This window comes from Tachypleus tridentatus, chromosome 6 (assembly GCF_004210375.1).
Source record: "Tachypleus tridentatus isolate NWPU-2018 chromosome 6, ASM421037v1, whole genome shotgun sequence".
Classification (NCBI taxonomy): Eukaryota; Metazoa; Arthropoda; class Merostomata; order Xiphosura; family Limulidae; genus Tachypleus; species Tachypleus tridentatus.
The window spans coordinates 122,661,961-122,686,361 of record NC_134830.1 but is presented as its reverse complement, the minus strand read 5'-3'; the positions used below and the strand labels follow the sequence as shown (position 1 = coordinate 122,686,361).

At 32.1% G+C, this 24,401-nt stretch overlaps 1 pseudogene across 1 annotated transcript; it reads right to left on the bottom strand.

Annotated features, from left to right (window-relative positions):
- Positions 1-12: 12 nt before the first annotated feature.
- Positions 13-22,359, bottom strand: LOC143253500 (dual serine/threonine and tyrosine protein kinase-like; annotated as a pseudogene). The gene is made up of 16 exons (XR_013029675.1): positions 22,167-22,359; positions 12,464-12,663; positions 11,680-11,802; positions 11,303-11,491; positions 10,529-10,893; positions 9,891-10,189; positions 9,294-9,440; positions 8,169-8,272; positions 7,910-7,972; positions 7,414-7,644; positions 7,013-7,088; positions 5,874-6,030; positions 5,475-5,637; positions 5,188-5,271; positions 3,948-4,197; positions 13-2,991 (listed from the first exon to the last, which is right to left on the bottom strand). The product of XR_013029675.1 is annotated as a dual serine/threonine and tyrosine protein kinase-like (transcript).
- Positions 22,360-24,401: the final 2,042 nt, after the last annotated feature.

Genomic DNA, 24,401 nt, shown 5'->3' with positions numbered 1-24,401 from the left:
TCCAATATGGACTAATGGAGAATATGACTTTTTTATTTCACTGGTTAAAAAGCGATACATAAATTTTTGGACTACAAGTAGACACAGATAACATGTTCACAAGTTCCAGCACAAAACTGCAAATCATTTTACTGCAATAAAACCAACTTCACTGGATCACACATTTAGCAATAATTTTTTTTTTTTGACTGTATAACATAAGTGTAAATACATTATAAACTAAATCATGCCTTGTTTTCTTCCATAGCATGTTATTACAAAGAATTTGTAATATTTGTTAAAAGATTGTTTTCAAATATTCATGTTTCTCCAGTCTAGTGATATTTTCCAGTTAGATTCTACACTTAAACATTTACATAAAGTCCGTTGATAAGCACTACTACATAAGAGTTAAACACACTAAATATCATAAAATAGATTCATTGCCATCACTCTGGATTTCTCTCATTGCTGGTTGAATTTTGCACAAAGATTTGTATGTGCTGGCCATCCCTAAATTTGAAGTAACAAACTAGAGAGAAACCAGTGGAATTTGACTGTATATCAAAAACTTGTTGTGACATTATATACAAATACTTATGTCTCTATACAGCCAACATATTGGAAAACTTGCTGTGTAACATATAGAAATATTAGTACGTGTCTTGTACAGTCACAGTATCAGAAAAACCTGTTACACGACACTGTATAAAAATGTTTGTACATGTCTCTTGTATGATTAGTATATCACAAAATCTGTTATGTAAAATTGTATGTAAAAAAGGTTTGTACAAGTCTCTATACAGCCAGTGTATCAAAGAACCTGTTGTGTAAGATTATAAAAAAATGTTTGTACAAGTCTCTGATACAGCCAGCATATCAGAAAAAACCACTATGTAAAATTATATAAAAATGTTTGTACAAGTCTCTGGTACAGCCAGCATATCAGAAAACCTGTTGTGTGACATTATATAAAAATGTTTGTATAAGTCTGAAGAAAACTACCTGATCAAAATTATTTAATGTCCCCTTGATAAGAAGTTTTAACCAAATTACACACCACATATGAAGGTTATTGATGTAATTAACAGAAGGCTGTTAGTCAGTTACCCTGATAATTTCAGTCATATCTAATATAGCTACATAAATGAATTGATGGGAAAAATCCGTACCCTTAATAAGATATAAAGAATGTACTGTGTGATGGTGTGGTATTTGGACACAGAAGTTGCTTTTAATATTCACAATACTTTCAGTGCTTCCTATTAAAGTACAATAAAAGACATCCAAAGTGAATCAGTTGGTAAAGGCTTAAATAGATTACAGAATTGTTTTGTTTGGACAAAGAAAAAAACAAAACCAACATGTCATTTTAATGAAACAAAGTTTGGCAATGTACTCTTTACACTCTCCACTATATATATACTGGGTTTAGTGTTAAATAACATCTTCAATTCAGCCAACTTGAAGAAAGAAAATGGATGATATTTTGAACCACATAAATCATTTAGCATAATAATTAATATACTTATTGTGATGAAAACCCTAATAACCTAAAACCTTACTGATGTAAAAACATGAATCAGCTGTCAGAAGTGATAACAGGAAGTTCACATCATCCTAAACTAGAAAATACAAGCAACTGGTCCATTCTTCAGATATTTATAACATTTAAGCATTCATCAGGCTGTGTAAAAACTCTTTATAAAATAGCAATACAGTTTCAGATGAAATTTCACAGAATGTAGTGACTTACAGATACACGCATATATATGGTTTTAAAATTTCTAAATCTCCATCCAGTTTTACACATCAAAATATCAATACATCTAATTTCACAGACTGGTAATTCAAGTCAATTGAAACACTATTCACACTATGTTATCCAGGTTTATGTATCAATAATTTCACACACCTTAACCTTTGACCTACAGGATTTCTGTGTTACTGAAACAGATAATTTGAAAACAATTGCATCAGTCTGTAATAAACTGTGATACACACAGTTTTAGTATAACATTCAATGGTTATCATTCTTGTAATAAAAGTTACATGCAGTTGACATGTCTTTAGAATATTATTTAACTTTTGTTTAAAAAGTCTTGAACTACGTAAAGTCAACTCATGACATAAAACAACACTTAACAGCAATATGTTTACATACAAAACATTTCTATACTACACAAACAAACGTAAAACACAGGCAATCTGCTGTCATTACGAACATATACTAAGTAAAATAAAGTAACTGTAGCAGTGAAGACTGTGCAAAGCCAAGCAACTATAATATTACATAATTTCTTCTGTATGACTTAATAAAAATAAAACAACAACCTTTAATGAATTCTGTATCAATGAGAAAAGAAATGAAATGTCACATTAAATTTCTCACATAGTTTTCCTGCTTTACATTTTATCTGTTACATAAAATACACTACTACAATAATTTGTAACCATTATTCTTTACAAAAAAATGTTTCTGGTAACAAATATGAACACATGTACCCAACAAAACTCATGTTTCCTATTTTAAGAAAAGGAATGGACCCAGAATTTATGAACAATACATCCTACCTCTCAGAGGTTGGTACAGCTTGAGGCAATGGACTAGAAGTAAACAACTTGGGCAGGTTCCAACCACCCTTGTCCCGTTCAGGTAGACGTCCATGAACTATGCCTGGCCGTAGCTTGCCAAATGAGCATGTCTTAACTTTATAACTATGCAGATCAACTACTAGGTGTCCAAGATAATGTGCTGAGTGCTAACAGGTGATTTTTGGTTTTTGGAGTGATAATTACGAACCGCATGCCTACGTCTGTATGAATGGGACCGTCTTCGACCATCTTGACACCCATTTGTTGTTGAAATTGAGCAATAATGTTCCATGATTTTCATCAACTGTGCTTCTACATCACCCAGCAGGGGGCGCTTTAAAGGGTCAGTAGCCCAACATTCTTCCATGAGCTTCCAGCATTCTTCATCAAATTGTGGTAACCGTTCAGGACGTGCTCCTTAACATGAAGTACACATTTCAACAAATTAAAGACAAGTGGCTTCTAAGAAATGCAATTAATAAATATATATTACAAATGAATAATGACGTTTTTTTTAATTGATGGGGAACTCTTGTTTAAAAAGTCCTTAGTATTGGATGTACCACAAAAAATAGAAAAATGATGTTAACATACAAATATCTTTGACCAGATGATCAAATAATCAATGTAGAATAGACACAGGATGTTAATACTGAGGAAAAAAATGTGTTTTATTTGAATGATTTGTTTAAGATAAAGGAATGGCTTGATGTAGCGAGTGAGATCCATTTGACAATGTAATGCTAACACACATAGAATCCTATCTGGAGGAAGTTTAATAAACCTTTTCAAAAAGAAATACCAATGACAACTGTTAACAATATATAGACCCATACAACACAACATATCAAAACACTGAACTCCACTGTTCTCCATGGCAGAGGGAATACCTCCAACAAAATGCATATGGAACAGTAATGAGCCATGCACCCTGATATGAAGGAAGGCATTTCTCTGTAAAGTGAATATTATAGTTAAAAAAAAGCTTCTGATGAAGTTAAGTGCATCTCAATGTACTGTTAATAACTCTAAATAAGCAAGGATTTGAGATTCACAAATGTTCCCCAGGAAAACAACAGTTGGTTTCATGAGTAAGAAAGGTGAAATAAAAATGAATCACAACAATTTCCAGTTCACTCATATATCTATCAAGGTTTGGAATTCTAAAGTAGACACATACCTTGTTTTGCTTAAATATGGTCTTGGAAACTGATAATAGTCTGAGGAAAGTCTTTCCAAATGTACGATACCAGACTGTCTTCACCTCAGAAACACTGGGGCATTAATGTGATTAAAGATACTTGGTGAATTTCTATGGGCCCTAGAACAACATTATTATAAACCTTTTCATCATGATGCTGATAAGTTCTTACCTTTTCGAACACAGTTCCAAAGTTGATCTTTAGTTATACACTGTTCAAACACATATGGAAGTTTCACCTGTCCTGCACACAGGTACCACAAAAGTATCCCAAAGGCATAAACATCTACACTGTTGTCATAGCGACCATTCAACAGTTCTGGAGCCATATGGATTGGAGTGCCAACTATACTTCCAGACATCATGGCCTCAGGTTTACAAAATCCAAGGTCTGTGATCTTTGCTCTATTCTTTTTGTCCAGCTACAACAATAGGATTATTTACAAACTGAGCTATGTTTTGGAGCCAGTGAAAACATATTTATAGATTTTTTTCTAGGAGTAAAATATACAACACTTCAACATATCTGCTAAATGATTTACAAATTATATGGTGAAAATATTAGTCAGACACAGTTAAAATGGACTTTAAACAAAAAATGTAAGTAGAAACTAATGTATACTGTTACAAGTTTAAAGCTACATACAAAAAAGTTGTCATATTATAATATGAAAGCATTATAGAAAGGAAAAGGGGTACTTAAGATTTATTTCAAATATTTGTGTGGTTGTTATGAAGATGTTCAGTTTGAACAAACTCATACAGTTAAGGATAGAGAAAACAGATAAAAAATAAAATGTTTAATTTATTTAGGTATCTTGAGATCTTCCAGAAAAAAAGTGTTTTTAATCCTAACACAACAATCACTTTGCACTTCGACTAATCAAAACTTTGACTACATATGGTATAGAGAAATCTTCAGTGAAAGTACTTTATTAAAAATCAGTTTTTTTGTCTACACATAACTTGTAGTGATTGCTAAAAGGTTATGAAATATTGTGAAGATAACATGGAAAATGTTGGATGTTACAGTATGAAAACTAAAAATGATGAATTCAGATAAAGAACTAAAGATAATAGACTGAGTTTTAAAACACTAAAAATCAACAAAACCTTAAAAGCACCTGTTAAAAAAACTGTTTTAGCTTCGTTTAGATTTCTATAAAATCATATTTAATAAACTAAGTTTTCTTACAATATAACACTTCCATTCGTTTTCTACTGCCAAGAAAAATCTGCAAGTTTTCTAATTTAACTACTCAAGTTACATTCTTTCTGTTTAATAATCAGGGAATTAGGCTTAGTGATAAATTATTAATACGTATCAGCTGAATTAGGTGTTTTATTAAAGTTAGCATACATTTTTTTGACCTGTTGTATATAAAATGAAAGTGTTTAATTATGAAGCTTACCAATACATTCTTCAGTTTGATATCTCTATGAACAAGTCCTTGATTATGAAGAAATCTAATACCTTGTATCACATCTAGTGCAATCTAAGAATAAGGAAACAATTTTGTATGAAAAAACAAAATAACTGTCATTATATTATATCAACTTACCATTAATATCAATGACTATCATATAATACAAGTATATTACTAGAACAGGCTTTAATGGTTGAGTAGAAGAGACATCTTTTCTTACACTGCTATACAGTTACATACAGACTACTAATAGAGTAGTGTGCAGTTTTTACCTGAAGTCTTGTGGAAAAATCTATTCCAGCTTTGATAGCAGAGTACAGGTCTCTATGTAACCTTTCCATGATGAACAGGACAGCAGGAGTGCTTCCACCACCATAGGAGTAGTCAATCACAGAGCCTCGGATCTGAACAACACGCTCGTGTTCCGCTGTGCTTCTGCAAAAATACACAAAAGTCATTGTCAAAATTTACTTTATCTCCATAGATAAAGTAACTGTTAACATTATTTAATGGACCCAAAACAGCATAAAATCACTTCACACTTGATAATGATTCTATCCTAAAACCTGAATTATCTAGTGATGGTTTTCAGTGCAGTATAGCTTAAAACAAACATATGCATAAAAGGGTAAACGATTTGAAAAATATTTTTTAATCAACCACAGCCATACCTTGTATAGAAAAACTCCATAGCCAAATCGTTCCAGTGTCTTTCATCAGGAGGCACAACAGATTTCATGGCACATGGTGTAAAGCCACCCCAGGAATCACAAGCATAGACTACCCCATACTGTCCTCGACCAAGTTCTCTACCAAGTTTGGGCACTCCTAATCAGAGATATGTCAAATTATTAATACAGTTACAACATTCTAGTTTCTCAGATAACCATTAGAACAAATTTATAAACTAACTAAGTTACTTAACTTAGAGTTTCATAATAACTGAACTTTTATCAGAGCTTCTGGGGAGGAAGATCAAATAATATGAAATATTTAAATTAGGGATTTTAATTTTTAAGACATTGTCAAGAAGACATTAGTTACATGCACACAAATTCACTTCCAGATTAAATACCATCTGGAATAATTCTAAAGCAAACTTTCATTGGGATACAAAACCTAAGCCCATTTTCTTATCTAGTCTCATGTTTATCACCAGAATATGTTGTATTTTAATTTGGAAATATGTAATTTATCAAATGTATATATTTCAGTGCCTCAAGTGAAAGTTGGAATTTATAGTGAAATTACAATTTACAAAAAAACAACAAATGAATTTTAGAATAGTCATGTATGGCTATTTCATTTGGGATAAAAAGCTACCCCTGTATTGGTAACAGATCCATGTGAGGATTTGAACAGTGTTAAAATATTCTAATGGTTGAATGTGGACAAGAATGACTCACTTCATTCAACGTCAGTTAGAGTAGGGTGTAAACTAATCGATGTTAACTCCTTTATTCACTACTGTATCTGCATGGCAAAAATTAGCCCTTCTTGTTAGCACTAATATACACTTGTATTTCATGTGATCTAAATTGTTTTTCATTACTCATTATATGAAACAACTTTACTCTCTACATGTTACAGTCCCGTAATATTCAACAGAACACTAGCATTAAAAACTATCAAAAGATAGAGTTCCATTTTATTTATCACCACCTTATATTTATGGAAGTTCCAACATCTTGATACTTTGTTGTAGAAAAACTGTTTAACTGTGTAGTTTCCTTTAAATACACACTGATGTGAAACCAATTTTGGATAGAAGAACTTGTTAAAAATAAAACACAACGACAAAAAAACTTACCAAAAAGAACTAAATCTCTCAGTGATGTAGATTCTAGTGCATATCTTGCAATCTTGGGAGCATACATTTTTTTGACCTGTCGTATATAAAATGAAAGTGTGTTTGATAAACTTACACAGATACAGAATAAACCTTACTAAAACATTACTGTAAAAGGTTTCTTATGCTTTGAAATAGAAGACATGACTTAGACAACGATTAAACAGAAGATTACAAAATGTCATTAACATAACAGCAAAGAGCACGTTCTGTCTGGTGCTACAAAGTTAACATAACACCCAATTGCAGATTCTGTCAGGCAGTACAATTATTGACACAATGCAGTATTAAGTTAGAAACAGATAAGAAAAATTAAAATTCCATAATTTCTATTATGCCAAACTACCAATAAAACAAGAAACCTTTATTCTTTGTTCTTCAGTGCGCTGAAGCCGTCCTGAATGCATAGATTCTAGTTGTCGAAGAGAAGCAGTAAACTGCTCATGTGAGGTCTTTAGCCGGTCTCGGAATTGGGCACAGATGGAACGGGCAAGACGTGTTGCACTGAGACTTGCTAACATGTCTGATGCCACTTTCCTTTTCCAGTCAATATCTATATTAGATGGTGTTTTCCATAACAGACTTTGAATCAACTACACAAAATAATCAAAAAATGTAATTTGAAAATCACAGAATAGGTTGTATCGTTATAAAAGGTTTGATTTAACTAAAAGATTTTAAAGGCATAAATAATGAAAATGAATTTATAATACTTCAAATATAAATAATGGTAGAGGATAAATTATTGGGAAGTAAAACAAGTAACTCAAAAAAATTTAAAATTAAACAAAAGCATGAGAAGAGACTTCTAAAAGAAATGAATAAAACAAAGACTACAAAAAAGAAGTAAAACTTCACCTGTTTCATTTTCTCAAAAAGTGCCCAAAGGATAGAAGCACTTGTTTTAACTGTCAGCTCCACCTGTATGTAAAAACACAAAAAAATATCACAATTACATTCCAGCATTTACACTTCCAGATTTTCACATCCAAAAAAGTTAAGAAACAACAAAACAAGATTTTCGTATAAAAAAAATAACCTAAGAAAAAACAGAGTACAAGATACAATATTCTCCCCCTATAAAAGCCATGTGTTGACTAATTCATGTAAGCCCTACCTCATATGCAGCATTAAGAATCTGTCTGAGATTACTACTGGCTTGAACTGACTCTCCTTCTTCACAATTTGCTTCCAAGCTTTTTAAACATCGTTCCAGTGTTCCTGTTAGATAACACACATATTAATAATGGTTTCAACATAAAGAGAAATCAGAACACTAGTTCTAGTATTTGAAATGTTTAAAACAAAGTTCAGGTCTTATCATAGATATCAGGCAGATTACCAGCTCTGTCAAATAAGTTGGGTTTTATAAATGATAAAGACATATTTGCCTTTTATTTAACAACTAAGAATTTAAACCACAATGTTATACATACATCCTACAGTTATTTTTTTTGGTCATATCTCAATCTTAGCAGTACATTTTCTATAAATCAACTTCTCTCAGCTATTGTCAGTACACTGACATATCTTTAATGTATAGCAGTAGTAGTATCATTGATACACACACATAATGTGACTCAAAATTCCAAACACAAAAATAATGTGTACAGAATTATTTGGAATTATTCTGTGACAAATATAAATTATGCACACATTATTTAGAAACTAAACTTGGATTTAATGACACAACACAATATTCAGTATCAAAGGTTTATTCAACTCCAATCTAATCACACAACATCCAACTAAAATTAGGGAAAAATGATGTGGGGGAAAAATATGGGAACATTTAGAAACTTTTGTAGGGCATTTGTCCATATAAATAGTAATTTATTTCTTTATGAAAAGTTTTGTTGAACTTCATGTAATACTGTAACAGATTCACATAAGTTACTTTTTGTGCATTTAATTTATGGATGTGTAGTTGTTTAGCATTGTTACCAATTAATAGTTCTGTTAACATGTCACAGTAAGTTTATCAATCCATTGGCATGCTCTAATAATGGAGACAAATACTGTTTATGTGCAAAAATGTTCCAGCTTTATCTTTCATTGTTGTTCAAGCTACTTATTTATTAGGCTTAAGTGCATTTTATTAAAAAAAAAATTTTACAATATTATCTTCAAAAGATCAGATAAATAAATGGTTAAGCATCCTAAGTTACCTTTGGTTTTCATAACTGTGACCCCCAAGACTGGAAATAACATGTAATTATTACAAGGTATATCTGTTACACACCTACAAAGTTTTCTCACAAACAGTCAACAGAGCCAATCAGTTTCCCTGCTACTGAACTGTTCAGCCTTCCAAGAACAAGGTTCTGAATCTCTGCTGTACAGATCTGCAGTTCTCGCACTGAAAGATTCCCTTTATGGTCAGCTAATCCTGGTGAAGAAATATGTTAAAAACTGTTATTTCTTAAAATTAAAACTAAATTTCAAATGAAATCCTTTGTGAAGTGTCATTAACTATAACAGAATACTTTCTTTTAACACTGTAATTAATAGTTAATCCATCAGATAAAGAATTTACTGCTAAATAATCAATGTATGATTACACTAACCTTTATTCATATTAATTACAGCTGCTATCACCCCTCTGGTAAGAAATAATCTCCAAATACAGTCTTATTTTAAAAATTTAAAAGACTTACTTAAATTCAAGACCATCAACTTCCTAATGTTTCAAAATGACTGTTACAGTACTCATTTTAGTAACCGTTAAACAACCAGTTTTACAATAACACACAAGAATCATCTTAAATAAGTAGAAATATGACTATGTTGAGCAGGAACAACTACACTTCTTTGTGGTTGACTTATTTAGGTTTCTAACCTTGAAACTGATGGTTAGCAGCCTCCTCCAACAAATCGTCCCTGATTCCTTCAATAGTGTTAACAATAAGCTGTCTGATTTCTTCTTGTTTCTTACTGGCTATTGTCATCAGAGAAGAGTAAAGCTCAGCTTCTCTCCGACGAGTGTATTCGAGACGTTTAGGAGTCATCATCATATCTCTAGTCATGTCAAATGCGGTGAGGACAAACATCCGTAAGCAGCGATTGTGAGATTCATTCAGTAAAGTAGTGGCCTTGACTAGCAACGAGTGGAGCACATGTCGAATGAACAGGAAAATGCTGAGATTGCAAAACAATATCAGTGTATGTTTGAGAAAGTTTCAAACACTAATATAAAAATATTTTATGTTATTGTCCAGTACACAAGAAAAAGATTCCTTGTGAATAAAACTTTCATGGTACTATATTTGTTAACAGTTCCATTTCTTCATATACCTAACTACGGTCTAACAAATAACTTAGAAAGTAAGTTTAAGTAACAATACTTATTATGTTTGATATTACTTTGTGAAAAATTAAATCTAAACGAATTTAAGTACCTTAATAATCTCTTATCTTTTATACAGTCAATACTTGTTTATTTTTAGTAATTGGATAAAAATGTTTTATGAACATCACCTTGGAAAGTTTTCAAAATTTTCAATTAATTCACTCTCAACTTCATAAAAGTTGCTTAGCTGTCTCTGAAGATTTCGTTTTGAACTGACAGACATGGAACTCAGGTAGCCTAGCCCACAGAGTTGCTGAAACACTGAACGTCCTTTGTTGGAAAGTCTAGATTCTAATTCCTGTTGTGTACGAGCGATCCGATACAGTTTATTAGAAGAAAGATCATGAAGAAAGTGTGAGCAACTAGATACAAAATCCTTACGGGCATGTTGCTCTGATTCTGTCAACTCGCAGGTTGGCACTGGTCGAGAACAGACAAAAAATATCGGCTGCTTCGGAGCCACCTTTTTTAGATGCATTAGATCTTCCAGCTCCTAGAAGTGGAAACAGATTTTGTTTCATAAGCTACAAAATATGTGATTTAAAGCTCTTTTTAGTGTACCAAACAACACAAGTTGTTTTCTCATCTAATGTCAAAGAAAATAATAAACCAAATCCTTTCATTAGAAAAAAAAAACAATTTTTTACTGGATACTGCATTCACACATAAAGTACTCATTCATTAAAGAGAGTGGATATAATTTGAAAAAACTTAAATTTTCAGATAACATTTACATTCTTTAAACTACAGAAATACATAAAACTGTCATAATTCCACGTTCTGGTGGGTGTCCAATATTTCCATTAATGTTTTCCAAAGTAAATATCAAATTAAGATATTTTTTACCAAAATGCATTACAATACAGAACAAAGAGGAATCAACACCATAAATCCAACTGTACCTTTTCTGTCAGCTTAGAGTCTTTAAAGCAGTAAATAAGGATCGTGGTCAGTCCTTCAACACACTGACTGAATACCTGACTAAACTGACTTGTGTGGTTGGATGGAGAAACTACAACTTGGACATTATCATGTAACAGAGCATGGTGCAAACGGATTTCTAAGACAGCTGTGCTCAGATCTGGATTTTTCTAAAAGAAATAAAAGACATCTTTATTCAACAGAAAACATTTACAGAAGAAATCTAACAGGTTATAGTAACAATAACTATGCTAATGATCCTTCTTTAACCCACAATAAAATGGACCTTAAACATCTCTTCTTACTTGGAGATATCTGACTCTTGAGGAAAGTTTTAAAATTTTATTATGTTACTTACTCCAACTTCAAGGTCTGCAGCAGGAATGGTATGCCATGGTTGTTCAACTAAGTGCTCAACAAGTTCATAGCTGTTTGGCAAAGCCAGACTAATCTGGGTGTGGATTCCATACGAAAACCGAACCTAACAAGAACAACAGAGTCACAAATAAAAAAAATTTTTTTACCCATCAATTAGTTGTTATTATAAGAAATATAAAGTCCTGACTGGCTGAGGCTACAAGGGACATAGATTCCTATCAGTCATGTTAAAGTCCTGATAAGCTACAATTATAAGGGGCATAACACTAAATTACATAAGTATTAAAATAACTAATAAATAACAAATAAAAATAGCATTAATCCATATAAACATTAAAAATAATACTAGACTGAATACTAAACAGGAAAACTAGCAAAAATAATGTTTTTATACAATGGTACTCACTCTCACCACATGCCCACTTGAAACTTTTAGTTCCATTTGTTATTTAACTTATGTAATTAGGAGTACACACAGCAGAGAGTCAACTTTTGTTACTTAACAGTTTTGTAACATTTAAAGTTATACAGTTTATGGATTTTCTGAATTCTTATTGACAAAATAAATGTGGGTGTATGAATAATACTGTGATTTGGTGCCAAACTTTAGTATTATAGAATGCAACAACTGTTTAAACTTGTACACAAAGTTCAAAATTGTGATTCTTTGACCTCAAATAGAATATTTTTACTGCCAGCACATCAGTTATACAGGCAAAATATTATAATAATTTATGAAACCCTAAACAACGAAATATTCTTACCATTCTCCATGTTACACATTCCTCCTGAGTACACTGTCTAGGATATAAAGTAGGTAGCAAGGGCTGTCCAAACAATTCATTAACCACTGATGCTTTGGCCAGACAACTCTGTCCCAGGATAATGAGGCCCAAAGGTTGTTCGACAACATTTTCAATAACTTTCATTTCTTCTGGTGGAAGTTTTATCTTGTTTAAGTGGTCTAAAAGAAAATAACGTGATTTAATACGTACGACTCTTTTAATAAGATAGAGTTTAGGTATAGTAAAGCAGTGTAAGGATGAAACAGTATTAAAAATCACTAAGACTAATATGCGAGGCCTATTATATAAATAACCATCAATTACGTGTTGCCATATAATTAGGAAAACTGGTCACATACAGTGGCGTATTTAGGTAGGCGCTAGAGGGAGAATCAACCCCAGAGCCATGGTATTAACAGGGGCTCATTGAAAATTTTATTCTATATAAAATTACATGGAATGTATGGCCAACAAAAATTATTACTCCCTAGGTCCACACAATCTTAAATCTACCGTTGGTCACAAAAATAGTCAACAATAACAGTGTCCATACATCATTAAGAAAACTGGTCACATGATATATAAATACTAGGTTTTTTGAAGAAATCCACCGACTTTGTTCGCCTCCACGTCACGCGCACGAAGTCTCGAGCTTTTTTTTTTTTTTCTATGTACACAATCATTCACTGATTTGTTACCCTTAGTTGTGATAAGGGTCGGCAGTTGGGGCACAGCTACAGGGGATGGGGTTGTGAGATATCACGAGTTAATGAAAATAACGACATCAGTCTTCGAGATCTCGAACTTAATGAAAGTAGGGAAAAGTTTTCTGTAACAAAATTAATTATATCTTAAATAAACAAGTAAAGGTTAATAAAACAAATCTTTTTCAATATTATAATAATTATTTTTGTAAATCTCTCACAAAAAATCTAAGAATTGTGGATATTTCACTGTAACACTAACAGCAGCATAACTCAGCATCACAGCTAGCACTATTGTGGGTCTACTAACGATGTACCGTGTTAATTGTACGCTGTTACTTATTAGGCTTTTATTTCAGTGCAAGAGCATAAATGCAATATGCATTGAATTATGTAGGTAAACCACTGAGTAGCAGAAGTGACGAAACTACATGTTCCACACTGGCTTCACACACGGCCTCTACACGTTCCACATAATACATTATTTTGAGCCTTGAACCAGGCGTAGCCTACTAATTAGCGTGTCTGTGGTTCATGGTAAAATATTAGACAAACCATCCTCCGACTGTGGAACTGTAGACGCGTCATATGACTGGCTGTCAAATATGACTGTTCGTTGATTCTAGGGGTGGGATAGGAACTGGCAGCGTTCCCTCTAGTGTTTCAGTTAAGGATGGGTATGCACAGATATCCATGCTAGCCCAGGTTCTGAAGCTACTGTTCCTCACTTGTTCTAATTTAAGTACTTTTCAAAAAATAAAAACCGCTATTATTAATAATATATCAAAACTGACGAATTTGACCACATTTTACTTCCTTCAAGATACAACAAATAGGTCTTTCTTGGAAAAATTTTATCATTCAAGTGAGTGAAATGATAAAACAAAAACAGAGCCAACTACAAACTGACGGATTCGAATAAATGAGGTGTTTGTTTTTTTTAAGAAATCCATACAGACGGGCGTAACAACAAACTTGTTTTTCTCGGAGTACCCTCATCCTGAGGTAACTTCCTTGTTTTAAACTTTGGACCGAACCATTTTCCTATCAAGCGGTATTCACCCTCAACGTTTTTTTTTTTTTCTCTAAAACGAAAATAATTCAAGGTTTTAAATGCTGTATTGGACACTCATGTTTCCAAACATCGATTTGAAATATACAGAAATTTGTCATTCAAATAACTTGATACATATTACACAGTTGCTTTAGTACGTTCTAATATATTTTTCCAACTCCACTTAAATGACGCTACACATCAACATTATATCACTAAACACTCTTCCACAAACGGAAAAGACGTACTGTTAAAAACGCTAAAAATCGGGGTTTCAACCACTAGAGTGGGGGCAGCTTCGAAACTAAAAAAAATTATTCCCAAAATGATAATAATTTAATTGCAGGTTTCCTGTTTTGCCAATAACAGATATTGTTTTAGTAGTGACTAAATTAAACACATCGTTCTGAAACAACTCGGGTTTACAAATGTTTGGTAAAAACACTTAAACAAAACTTACACTGTATCCAATCGAACGAATTAGTAACAGATAAGCATGTTCTACCATCTCCGAATAAAACGAATTAGTAACAGGTAAACATGTTCAACCATCTCCGAATAAAACGAATTAGTAACAGGTAAACATGTTCAACCATCCTTGAATAAAACAAATTAGTAACAGGTAAACATGTTCAACCATCCTTGAATAAAACAAATTAGTAACAGATAAACATGTTCAACCATCCTTGAATAAAAAAAATTAGTAACAGATAAACAAGCCTTATGTTATTTATCTTAATGTTCTTTGGTGATAACATTGAGATAGGTCAACATCCATACGTCTACTGATCAACAGTGTTAGTAATGATGCAACAGACAGTATTTACACATCTTTCTAATTGTACTTTGATAAATGAAATCCCATTTTCCTTTTCCATCTCTTAGTCTCTTACACATGTTCGGCAGGACCTAATTGCTATAGCACTAAAGGTTGATCGTGGGATCTAATCCCGAGCTCCAAAAATGTTAGCTCGTTCAGAAATGGAGACGTTATTATGTGCTTTCCAATCCTATATTCACTATTAAAGAACAATCCCCAAGTTGGCGGGTGGTGGTGTTGACCAGCTAACTTTTCTCTTGTCCATCGCTTACAAATTATAGAGGATTATCTTTAAACAAACTTAAACGCCATCCTGCATATTAACAAAAATTCCGTCTAAAAATTCGGTTCAATCTGAGATAATTATTTAGTTCCAAGCTGCCCTTAACATTGATGCACAATTTTTAACACACAATTAGTGGAACGTAAACAAAAAATAAATATCAAAGCCGTAAGCCAAATAAGTCACGTGGTTAACATACGTCAATGGCTGCATCAAAACTGATAAGGTCAATAAATCTGGACGAAAACACGTGTTGAATAGTTACAACTATATAATCCAAAAACACTTCAACAAATAACTTACTTTAATGAGACGTAGCACACTAGCATTACTTATTGAATAAACTAACAAAACATTGTAAGGTGTAGCACATTAAAATTTGTTATTATTGAAGACAACATAGCAAGGTGTAGCACACTAACATTTGTTATTAACGAACAAAACACAGTAAGGTGTAGCACACTAACATTTCTTATTATTGAACAAACCAGTTGTTGTTGGACTAATATTTTTAACTTCCTTGTTTCACAGTTTAAGCTGGTTCTTCTCAGGTTAACTTAAACAATTTTCAACATTCATTACAATAATGTTTATCTTTCCAAACAATACTTTCCTATCATTGTGCATTGAAGACTGGTTTGTCTAAGATTTAACTTCACCAAAAGTTCATGGACTTCCTCAAGTAAAACATTCGACATTTGTGCCAGTCAATGTAACAAGACTGACAAAAACTGGTCTCACTTTAGTCAACAATATTCAGTTTTATGTAGAGGGATGAGATTGGGTTTTGTATTAGTAACAAACAAAACTGCTAGTTCCATTACTATCTAACAGGAGTTGAAGACTGACAAATTTTGAAAAATGTTAATTTAAAAAGTGTATGAAGTTTAATTTTTGAAACCTTATTAGAAATGAAATATTTATTAATTAACTCTAGAATTTCACTCCATCAGCCTTTAAATACATTAAAATATTTATGCACAACACTGGTTGTGTATCATGACTGTTAGTTAAAGGCTTAATAACAAGACAAAAAATATAAATGAAAATATAGTGAGTGTTGCCAGTAATTACTGAATGGATTCAGTATGTATCTTAAAACCAAAATGGGTGAATTCACCCAGTTATTTTTGTTATCTCATTACACCTAGTATGGAGACAGGAAATAGACAACTTGATGCAGTAAGTGGACCACAATGATGATGAATGGCTCACAAACAGGAGTGCTGGGGTAAGACTTAGGAAAATATTATCAGAGGCATAAAAAACATCCTCACAGATCCCATCTTGAGGGGTGAGCTCACTGCACAATAACAAATCAGATGTCAAGAGGAAAGGGGTGTTACACATTTTACATTATGTCTATGGGTGTTACTATACGGTTTTTGGGACAGCATTGGATATTCATAGTTTTTTTATAATTCCTTTTGTTTTGCAGGTCAAATAAAAGATTGGTTTGGTTGAGGGTAACAAGCAGCAACTATCATGTCTTGTTTGAACTTTCTACATCTGTAATTCACTTATAAACTTGTTTATTGTACAGTAAAGCAACTTGCTAAAAAAGATATAGACAAGTCCAGTGCTACTGCTTTACAACAAGAACACAAACACAGTGTCATTTTAAATTCTCAGGCTGGAAGACAAGAAATGTGAAACCCTTTGGTGTTACCTCACACTTCATTCACTCTTAGGGCTAACTAGTAGCAAGATTAAAAGTCATTCCTATTGTAACCTGTTTCCATACAAGTAATCTTTATTTAAAAACCTCTGAAAATTGGAACTACATAAGTACCAGGTCTGTATTGTTCTCTTTTGTTATAACACTACAATCAAATGTTACTGTCTTTGGCATCACATTAAAGTAATAAAATGTTTTCACTGATACTACAATGATGTAAGCTTTGGTTGACTTTATAATACCAAAGTATGCATTAAAAATGAGGTGGTGGTGGGTGGAATTAAATTCCACACCATACCAGCAAGCTGTTCATGTGGATAATTATCATACAATAGAGCTGTAAAAGTGGCATGGGTGTTGTTGTCTGTTTTTCTTGAAATAACATTAGTACTGAACCTAACATCCAACATCTGGCTAATGCATAGTACACAATGAAACAAATACATTCCTCCTAATCTTAAGCTAACATCCAACACTTGGCTGATGCATAGTACACAGTGAAACAAATACCTTCTACCTGACTAAAGCTAACATCCAACATCTGGCTGATGTGTAGTACACAATGAACTAATACATTCCTCCTACTATGTATCAAGTCTGGATCCACCAAGTTCAGGGTAATATTTTAAACCTGGCATGATGTGCTTTACTGTTTAGTAACACACAGTAGGAATGTGCAAGTTATACTGGGAGGTCAATGTTCATTTGGAGAGGAAAATTCACAATACATTGTCTCTAGACTGTAGAAAGTTTGAGCAACAAGTCAATAATAAACTGTCATGTTTCTTCTAAAAATAAAATCAGTATTAGTTTAGTACCTATAGACAAAGTATATCAGTTCTACAGTTCTTCTGAGCAAATTTTTTACTTGCAGATAATTCTTGTCATATCTCTTTAATTTACTGTTTTACCAATAATTTTTATCTCCAAATACGTCAAAAGACTGAACCTAATTCCACAACTGATCAGACCACCAACTGATTCACATGTCTAATTTTCAAATAATTATGTCATCTCTTTTGCATTACAACTTACGTGTATAGATGTTTAAGTGTTCACACAGAACCTACTGATCCAACATCACCTTCCATCTACTGTTTTGTACTTCTAATTGTGACTAACATGCAAGAAGTTGCAATTTAACTTTTATATATTGAAACATTTACTAGTTAAAATAAGAAGGTAGTTCAGTATGTTCCCTTATCACATCAATTTTTTTTTTAGTTGTGAGTTGAGACTGTATGTTTGACACAAAACTAACCAACCTGGTAATAAATTATACATGTTAGATCTATACAGTTAAATATACACATTTGTTACTGTCTTACAGATATGTAGCATTTACATAAAACAAACATTCATCTGATATCACAAACATTGTAATCAATGTACCAGCACCAAACATGTTTGTTACTCTCTTACAGGTATGTACCACTTACATAAAACAAACAGAGTCATTCCATGTCAAATCATCCAGGGGGTTGCAGGTGACCCCCACAGAATGCCTTGAAAACATTCACATGTGCTCATCTACCCATATAATGAAAAATTGCCAAAGATTAAATTAATATCTCTAATAGTTTCTATATTACAGCTCTGTAAAATTTATTTTTTTTATTTTTTTGCAAATTCATTTTTGGGCAACTTTGGCTGCTTAGAAAAAAAGACTGACCCTAACATAAAATACAAAATAAGGCTGAAACTTGCTACACTGACTGAATTAATCTCAAAGAATTCAAAAATGGTCTCAAACCAAGTTTCTCTCTCTTAGGATGTGCATAGTGAGGCTGTAAAATCACCTGAAAACCCAAAATCATAAAAAAACATTGGTTTATGTAATAAGCCATAGCTCTAAGACTTAATATAATATAAAGCTGAATTTTGTTTTCAAATTTCCTATAACATATCAGTTGATAAATCAGCAAATTGTTGTAATTAAAAATCTTTTAGAACTCCTGTAAAAGTTAGTTGCATGCAACTTTTTATGATATAGTTAAAAATAGCCCTACTTCAGGCCACAGTTTGACCATGTCACCAGTTATTCAGCCATTTCAGATTTTTACCATATATTCTTACATCTCTGAATATGATTTGCAACAAAAATCAGGATGTTGTTAACCTACGTTTTGAGTTACAATTTTTTTAAAGTATCCGCTGACTATATGTTTTTTATTTTAAAAAAAAAAATCAATTCAGGTGTTACTGTGTGCAAATATATCCATACAATTGTGAAAAATACCTGTCAGAACTTTATGAATACCACTGAAATATTCTAAACAGCTGTTCAAAATGTGAAATAATGAAGTTTTAAGAAACAAGAAAGATTTAATTCATTTCTGAACAAGTGTATTAGCATGACTAGTTAGATCACATGGCAATGCAAATATATTGTGTATGCATTACAGTTATGCAGATATGGCTGAGTTTAAGATTCATAATATGATAAATACAAAGGTAAATCAGACACAAAAAGCACAGTGCTACAACAGGGGATAACTGATAAACATTATAGTCACACCAAACTGCAATAATCGTGACAATGAAATGTTTCAAAAGCTGCTTTGGCAGTAAATTAGCCTTAACAACATCAAATAAACATTGCTTTGTTCAGACAGCTTGAATAAATTTCTGAAATTCGAGTTTGATTATGTTGAGATCACTTTGACTTGGAACATAGTAGCGAGCGCTGCTGCCTTCCACGGTAGGTGCACTTGTCAGACAAAGAATATGTTGGAAAGGAAACCAGCTTTCATCTTTACATGACCTTGCAGGCCATGAGAACAGTTCATTTCTTGATTTCTTTATAAATGACACTAAAACGTCGAAATGTTTATCTGATCTATCTTTTCTGTTTCCCACATACCATTCATGATCGTATATGCATGCCACATATTTCCCTGGCTACTTATTGTCATTGCTATCATTAGACCCTATTTGAGCTGCTGCAGCATCACTTTCACTACTACTACCAACAGTTAAAACTGTGTACACGTCATCATCTGATAGCCTTCTCATATACAATTTGTTGGTAGAGTGGGGAATAAAGCTATGATGTGACCTAATACCTGCCACGGTTTTGCATTTTTTATAGTGCTCAAGTAGATCAAACTTTACACAATTCTGCAGGGGTGATTCCTGATTGATAAGGAAGAACTGAATGTGGTCCTTTGCCCAATGGTACATGTCAAACACACATAAAATTTGATAATTTATTATTTTTCACAACCTTTATTTTTTTAAGTTCATGTTCAGAGATGTAAGAATATATGGTAAAGGCTGATTAGAATATTTCAATGGGATTCATCAATTATTTCAAAATATATGCACACAATAACACACCTGTATTAAAGTTTGTTTTTTCAAGTAAACAACATATGGTCAGAGGATACTTTAAAAAATTATAACTCAAAAGCAGGTTGAACACCATCCGGATTCTTTTTGTAGATCATATTCAGAGACGTGGGAATATATGGTAAAAATCTAAAAAGGCTGAATAACTGGTGACATGGTCAAACTGTGGCCTAAATTAGGGCTATTTTTGCTATATCATAAAATGTTGCATGCAATTACATTTTGTACAGGAGATCTAATAGACTTAACTACAACAATTGCTGATTTATCAACTGATATGTTATAGAAAATTTGAAAACAAAATTCAGCTTTGTATCATATTAAATCTTAGAGCTACGGCTTATTAAGTAAACCAATGTTTTTTACGATTTTAGGTTTTCAGGTGATTTTACAGCCTCACTATGCACATCCTAAGAGAGATAAACTTGGTTTGAAACCATTTTTGAATTCTGTGATTCAGTCAGTGTAGCAAACTTCAGCCTTCTACCACCATTACTCTTGCAGATTTAATTAGCCAAAGGTGCCCAAAAATGCATTTGTCAAAAATAAAAACAAATAATTAAATGTTAGTGGGCTGTAAACCAGAAACTATTAGATATATTGATCTAATCTTTGGCAGATTTTCATTATATGAGTAGATGAGCACATGTGAACTTTTTCAAGGCATTCTGAAGGGGTCACCTGGAAAATTTTCCAAAATCTGGATGATTTGACATGGAATGACCAAACGTTCATCTTATATCACAAACGTAGTGGGACTTGGGGTGCATATTACCATTTAATCAAAAACACTAAGTGTGAAAGAAAGGTGCAACCAAACAATAATTGAGTGTGCAACTAAAAGAAACAAAATCAAAATCATTTTTGTTCACCTTGGAACGTAATGGTTGGTAGAACAAAATACACAATATACTACCATGTGGCTTGATTTAACTACCAAGATAACATTTACTTATTGAGTTTAAATTGAAATGTTTAATAGAGTACATATAATAAAATCAAGTGTCAATGGCAGAGAAAGAACAATACAATCTATGTCAGTGATGAGCTGAGAAGATGGTGGAAAAGGAATGAAATATTATGGACAAATATTATGTATTTTAAATTACAAATGTAATTATAAATTTATACTCTCCAGTGTATATTATTCCAATTACTTCCAAACAAACAATTAACGGTAAAGAACACTGACTTATTAGTTTCATAATATTTACAGTAAATAAAATTAATTTCAAGCTAACGTTTTTACTAATAATAGTAATACAACTTCCTTTACATTGAGATTTTCACGTCTATGTTCTTTATTAAAATACCAGAAGAAAAACTTCTATCTGACGTACAAGCAGTAGTACTACGTTATTAGTATTAGCTCGTAAATTAATATTTTTCGTTGTTACGAAAATATTCACTATTTCTTCAAATTCAAGACTTTACAATTCAATTGGATGTCATAAAATAAATCTTCTTTCTTAATAAATAAACCGTACAAAACTCTAGTAAATTATACAAAGTAGCTGCTCTTCACTTGACTTCAGTCAACATTTAAAAATAGTAATAAACTAACAAAAACTATTTAAGCCATTGTAAAATCAAAGAAATCTGACGCTAATTTGCATGAAATTCATGAAGTTAGGTTTTACAAAATCTCAGATTCATGGTAAAACTAAAATATATGTTTATTTTTGCATTTCTTACAATGAGAAATTAACGTTAGAACTTATATTAGTTTTAACTTTAAGTTTCTGTTTCCCATGGTGCATCACATAAGATCCAGTACAAAATCCAAACTTACTGTTATCAAAGAATCCACTCCTTTCTATTTCTCCAACAGACTGTTTCGTTTCTCTTAATAAGCGTTTCAAATGTTTACTGTTTCTACTGAACTTACTAAACTCACACGATAGATTCACTGCCATCTTCTCAGACCAAAACACTCGCACGTCTAAGAGCTCCTTTCAGCTGACTTTACATCTTATCGTCATTTCCGTATTTTAACACTGCCACCTAGTGCTGAAATATTTATCTGACCAATATCATTTCTCGTTTCGGTTCAATCATAAAAGTAAATAAACGTGTGTATGTTCCTATGTATATATATGTATATATTACTGTAGTTTTAAGAGAGTCTAAATGAAAAACAACCTGTTTATAGATTACAGAAAAACGTATGCAATTTAAGCGACAAATTAAATTAAGAAATATTGAAACATAATTAATTAGTTACATAATAAGAAAGGACATGATTGTTTCTAGTTAAGCACAGAGCTTCACAAAGGGTTATCTGTGTTTTGCTCACCACGGGCATCAAAACTCATTTTCTAGCGTTGTAAGTCCGCAAATATAGAGTATGTTTCAGATTTGTATTCTGATCTATGTAGACAATTTGTCTGGATCAGCAATATTTGTCAACAAATAATTCTAAAATTAGTTTTACAGTTCAAAATTACCTTCACACATTATCAAACTGTCACATTTAACTGGCTGAACGTCTAGAAGTGGGGAAAATAAAGTTTTACTTTTGAATTGTTGAAAAAGGGAAGCAATAATCAACGTTTCACTCTCTTCTCAGTTTGTTGATAATCACAAAACTACACAATAATCTGTATTTTATCTTATTTTTTAAGATTAAAACGTCCATATAATAACTTTTATTTCTCTTAATGAAATCATTTAGAATATTTCTTAAAGTTCTGCGAAGTATTAACATTATATTTACGTGTGTTTAATTGTTTGTTTTTCTGAGCTGCAACTGAAAATTGAGAACTAAGTCTTGAAATTATCTTTGTGAAATAGTGGTTCACGTATAAAGAATTGTTGTTTTAAACTATTAATCAAATATAATTTAATACTCAAGAATTTATATTTTTCATTTGACATGTATTTCTACATTTTTACTTGAAGCATAACAAAGTATTACGTAAAGGTTTAGGAAGTAAGCCTCGTCCACTCGTCTTGTTTAGAATAGCACAAGGCGAAGGTTTGTCTCACGACGTAACGGGGGACAAACCGGTTGAAACCGGCCTTAGCAAGTGTGACAGTCCAAAGACTTGGATTATTTACTAACATTGTTAGACATTCAGGCGCTTCTTGTACGTACCCTAAACCACCATAATGTCCCTTAGTGTTTAATATTTTGTAATTTTAAAGCAGTTTTGATTAATAAACTTAAATATCAAATAATTAAAAATCTATGTTCAACTAAAGATTTTTGGGACAATTTTAATGACATTTGTGAAGGCTTTGTTTCTAATATGATTTAAGTTACAGGTTAACCACCCTTTACGATGGTTTATTTTTTAAATTTGAAAACACTTTTTACTCATTGTAAAGCTTACTGAAGTATATTAGACATCAATAAAAGTAGTTTAAGTGTGAAGAAGAATCTTTCATTACAAAGTACAGAATGATATTTTCTGTATGAAAACCCCTGAAGAAATCATAATGACTGAGCTTTGGTTGGATTAAATAAATTATTTCTGTATATATATATATACTTTATTATAACGAAACACTTTCTAATGTTAATTCACTAGCAGTTTCTAAATTGTAGACATCGATGAAAAACAATCGTCTACATAAAAATGAAATAAAAACCCTACAACCTGAGCGCTTTCGAAAAGTGGTCTTTGCTTCTTCAGGGGCAAATCGAATAAACGTCCCTAGTGTCTTAGCGGTAAGTCTCAAGACATACACCACTATAAGCCGGGGTTTGATTACTTGGAGTGGGCACAGCACAAATAGCCCATGGTGTAGCTTTGTACTTAACAAAGACAAACAAAAGTCTAAACAAAAATGAATATTTAACTAAACTAAACAACAAAAATCTACGAGTTAAAATAGAAGACTATTACTTTTATCTCCTCGTCATTATTTTTGTGTCAATATCAAATAATTACAATAAAACCCACCCACCCATCTGGTGTTCTTTTGAAGTAAAATTCTTAAGCCACATAATACTTCCATGTCACATCTTTTTAAACTATACTATATAACACTCTACGGCCATTTATTTGTAAACGGTTTGATT